Source organism: Triticum aestivum, chromosome 4B (genome assembly GCF_018294505.1).
Source record: "Triticum aestivum cultivar Chinese Spring chromosome 4B, IWGSC CS RefSeq v2.1, whole genome shotgun sequence".
Lineage (NCBI taxonomy): Eukaryota > Viridiplantae > Streptophyta > Magnoliopsida > Poales > Poaceae > Triticum > Triticum aestivum.
The window spans coordinates 245,313,508-245,318,983 of NC_057804.1; positions in this window are offsets into that span (position 1 = coordinate 245,313,508).

A 5,476-nucleotide genomic window follows, 5' to 3' on the forward strand; every position below is an offset into this window, starting at 1 on the left:
TTTGCTTCCGCGAGAGGCACAGTTGTGCTTTCGCGAAAGGCACGGGCGTGCCTCTTTCCGAAAGGAAAAAAACGTGTTTTCTATATTTTTTCGCGAGAAGCACGGTTTTGCTTCCGCAAGAGGCACGGTTGTGAGTTCGTCAATGGCACGGGCGTGCCTCTTTCGGAAAGGGAAAAAAACCCGTGTTCACGGTTCGTTTTTTTTTTTGTCCGGATTTTTCGTGAAAAAAAGTTCGTCAATACCTATCAACATGGATCTAGTTTTGAAGATCTCGACGCGAGAAATCCAACAGTGAAAGCGGTTCAAGATTTGAACGCACGGTTTAAGAGATAAAATGTTTTGAATAAACAGATCTACGAAAAAGGGAAAACTCCCGGGTTGCGACAAGTGGCGCACATGCAGCACGCCACTTGTCGCAACCTGTGAAAGTTGAAGTGATCCCCGCAAGGAGTACTCCTTAATTAGTGATTTCGTTAAATTTGTCATTGCAACTCTAAGCCTTAAAATCCTAGAAAAACAAACTTTAGCCCAGAAGGTGTGTTCATGTTGATATTTGCACTTTGTACGATCCTTAGTAGTAATTTTGAATGATTCAAAGCACCCAAGTTGGTACTTACCTAAAAAAAAGTTGGTACAACAACTGATAATTTTGCAAGGAAAGTTATTTTAATGTTTCACTAGTTTGTTTGTTTTTTTGCAAGTTAGCTTGCGAGCGAAGGTGGGCAACACAGTTTATCAAAAAAAGAAAAAAAAATCCCTGCGCTAGTGCATTGGTTGATGATGATGATAACATGACGGATGGTACACCTCGACTGCATGTGTTGAGTCTGATTGGCTTCTATTGGCGTGTCGTGTCGTATTACAATGTACATGCCTAGTTTAGCCAGTTTCATGTTATGTCTAAGTTTTCTCTTGAAAATTTTCCTCCTTAAATTGTGCTAGTGAATCGGTTGATAACGTGGCAAATGTGTGCCTAAATTGTATGTGTTGAGCCTTATTGGCTTTTATTTTGCGTGTTTGTGTCATGTTACAATGTCAACATAGAGTTTAGCTAGTTTCCTATTATGTCTAAGTTTTCAGTCGCGTTTCCTTTTCTCTACTAATTGAGCATTGTAAGATTTAGGGCATGGTTTCACTTATAACTATACGAAATCATGTGAGTTCCTGCGGGAAATAAGAGGGTGCTTGGATACAAGGGACTATTTTTAGTCTGACTAAAAATAGTCTCTTTTAGAGGCTAAAGTTCCAAGCACCCCTCACTAAAAAGAGGCTAGGACTAGTCTTGAGGCTAAAATCTTTTAGTCATGGGAAACCTACTAAAATATGTATTAGCTCTCTCTCTCCTCATTTAATTTCTCTCCTTAGTTCTGGATTGGAGGGTTTGGAGGATAATAAATGCTCAATAACTAGATTTTAGTCTCTTTAGTATTTGGATCCAAGCATGGGTGAGACTAGCAAGTTTTAGTCCCACTACTTTTAGTCATGGGACTAAAACGTATCCAAGCATGCTCTAACTTGGTATAACTTTTAGGCATGGTTTCACTTGTAAGTAGATGAAACCATGTGAGTTTGTGCGGGACCACACATTGGACAAATTAAATATTAGTCATTTTTTTCTTTGATCAACTACCATTGACATACGAACAAAGTAATACCTCGTTAATTTTGTCCTCACCCCGTAGTCTGCAAAAGAAACTATGTGTGAACCGGATATTGTTTTTGTCTTTGTGTGAACGAAGTTTTGTAAAGGATAAAAAATGATTTAATAATAAATGACTGATGAAGGTCCTCTCAATATATTTATAATGAAGGCATTCTACCTAACTTCAAATTAATCAAGCCATATGCTACTTAAGTCGGTACAAGGTGTCGACGAAAACAACTTCCAAAACATATGAACAAGATTGTAAGATCAAGTGCAACGGAATAAAAGTGGTGAATGGTATTATAAAAAATTCTACCTCAAAATATTAGTGTTGGCAAGTTTGAGCAAAGACATTTTGACCCTTTAAAATACCAACACATCGACGCCAACAAGGGTACGATTGTGGAAGATAGCACTTGCAACAAAGTAGGAGCAAAGTTTAGAAGGGTGGAAACACGGGATGGCTCGACGATGTATCCGAAGTTTTGTATAATGAGCCCGTTGGCACGCTCCACCTGTCCGTTGGACTGCGGGTGCAATACTGATGCTTAGTGGATGGTGAGCCTATGGTTGTGGATTACTGTTGCGTTGAAGTTGGAGCCATTGTTGGGGATGATGCTATGTGGCATGCGAAATTGATGGATGATGTTTGAGATGAATTTGATGGCTCTGTTGGCCTCTGCATTAGTTACGGGCTTGGCTTCAACCCACTTGGTAATATTATCAATGGCGATCAAGAGAAACTTGAAGCTGTCGAGAGGGCTTGTGAGGGGTTCAACAATATTAGGTCCCCAAATGTCGAAAGGCCAAGTGAGAGGGATTGTTTTGAGGATGGTGGCTGGCACATGGGACTTCTATGCGTGCCACTACATGTGTGCACGATGTTCTTGGTGTCGAAGCACGAGGCCAGTAGAAATCATCACTACTGCAGGATGGTCCTAACGCGACATATGTATGGGAGAGCAATCGACCAAACTATGTGCGATGCATGAATCGCAAAATATATGGTAATAAGACCGTCAGTCCATCACCAATAGAATGAACTGTGTGTGATGGCGGATACATCAAATACGATTCAGATTAGCATTGTGTGTGCGAATCGTGGCATATAGTTGATCCATGCAAACTGTTTGTGATGAGCCAAAACGACAGAAATGGTCAGCGAGATCAAGGTGTGTGCGATAGATGGCATACAATTCACTGGGATGAACTGTTTGCGATGAGCCAAAACAACATAAATGATTCAGCTTAACCAGATGTGTGTGATACTCGGCAAATAGGTCAGTAATCAGAATTGTGTGGGAAGACCGATAATAACACAAACGATTCCTGCTAATAAGTCATGTGTGTTGTGGGCAAACACTTGTTGGTATACAATCGTCAGGAATTAATGAAATCATCATCGATGGGTTTTGTAGTTCTGTCCGTGTGCGATGTGTCTGCTCAATTGGGCACACGCGTCGTGCTATCTCGTGCTTCCTTCTTTGCTAAGTTTTCCATCAATTGATGGTGTTTTGTGAACACGCCATCGTTTCCCGCCACTTCCCTATCAGATTCCTGCCACCGGGGATTGCCATAAGCCTAGGCGGCGTGCGGCACACGGAGGCACAAGCGCAGCCTATAGCCCATCTACCTTTCCAAGCATGCAAAAACATCGAAGCACTCTGCCATCAACCTCCTCGACGAGAAAAACTAGCCAGTTGGTGCAGGCGCCACGGACGGTCGATGCCGACAGAGTCCCTGGCAACGCAATGGACAATGTTGTGTTGTGCCTCATCGCCAGGGTTGAGCATACCCTTGGCACAGGGCGCGGAAGCGCCGATCAAGATAGGCACGTTGTCGTCAAGAGGTTGCAGCTCGCCACACAACATGATCGGTGGTCCTCTGCAGTGCAAGATAGGCGTGAAAGAAATCCGTGTCGATAGGCTGCGGCGCGCCGCATAGCGAGACCGATGTAGCGCCGCGCGGCAAGAGCAGATCCATCAGCGCTTGCCTATTGTCGATAGGGTGTTGCAGCTTGGTACATGGCCCATCAGTAGACCCATTCTTCGGTGGAGGTGGATAGAGGCCATCTGCGTCGTACTTGCACCAGAGGCCATCCACGCCGCTCACATGGGGCATGCCATTCACCTTGTCCGTGACCCACTCGATGCCAACGCATTGGTCGCTAGGCTCGAGCGATTCCTTTGCCCAGGTGTCCACCTAGGCGCAGTAGAGGAACATGGCCGTCGTATCCTTGAGTTGGTGACCTCCGATGAAATAGCCAACTTGGAGCTCGAGATCGTGCTCCAGATGTACCACGAGCGTGTCAACCACTTGGATAAAAGCTTGCACGAGTTCAGGCAGAGCCAAGTGCTTCTGTAGGCAAGGGTGGTGGTCATGGACATGTTTTATTTTGTTGAGTCGTGATCTCTATGTATTCACAACCGCTACTAGTGAAAACCCTAGTAGTAGCGCAGGTGCCAGCGCTACTGCTACGACGCTACAGCTAACTTTTAGCAGTAGCGCTAGTTAAACCCCCACGCTGAGTTAGCAGTTGCGCGTGTTCCAGCATTCATCACTTTGGATCCATCCACTTGAATCTAATCTGTGTTTCTTTTCAACCAATTATATAACAACTCATCATCACCATCATCATAACAACTCGTCATCATTATCATCATAGTCATATAACAACTCCTCATCATCATCATATGTGAGTCATATAACAGCTCATCATTCTAACACATTCTAGCACATAACTCATCATCATCATAGTCATAATCAACACTAGCTAATTGTTCTTACTACCTAGGACGTACTCCTCTCTTTAGGTAAAGTAGCATAAAACAGGTAAACCAGTCCATCTCCAAAATGGACAATGGAGATCCACCTGTTGCCAACTTGTGGATTGCGCACATTTATGTTGTCTCCAATTGGTTGTGTGCACGCATTTATTAGTTTGCTCCATTCTTTGATATTGAGCCTTGCATCTTTTAAAGAAACAGAGTGTGCACTTTGGTAAGCCGTCAGCGAAAACGGTCGTAAGCTAACCATATAAATATGATCTTCGATAACCAACAAGGATGATTCTTTTTTGTTTGTGTTACGGTAGGAGTATATAGTACGCGTTGAAGAGGTGGGAGGGTACCAACATATACTACGTACGCGTCATGAACACCTCACTCCGTGTGGGGACTTTCCGGTTTCCGAGGCAGGTGCCACATCAAAGTTGTGCATTGGCTATTCAAACATCACGCAACACCTCTTTGGGCCACATATATGCAGGCGGTGGTTATCCTAGGACACTCACTCACGTGTAACCCTTCCATCGATGGGCCCGCGAGGTCATCGTCCATGCATGCATTACTTTGACCTACATTGAGAGGGTTAATTTGACCACCAAGGAGGATTCTTTTTGGTTTGTGTCATAGTAGGAGTATATAGTATGCATCGAAGAGGGGGAAGGGGACCAGCATATTCTACGCTTCATGAACCTTGCTGGGTGTGAGGACTTTGCGATTTTCAAGGCATGTGCCACATCAAAGTTGTGCATTTGGGGTATTCAAACATCACAACCACACACACCTCCATACATATGTTTGGCCCACATGCAAGCGATGGTGGTTGTCCTTTGGCACTCACTCACTCGGTTATCAACGATGTCGATGCTTTCCATCTATGGGCCCGCTTGGTCCATCACTTTGATCAACAACAGAGAGGTTAATTTGACTTAGGAGGGGATTTTTGGTTTGTATTACGATATATAGGTCATGCTCTGATATTACATAATATAGTTTGAGAGCATGCATGTGTACACACAAATCCCTCCCATTGGGTCGAAGTGTGTGT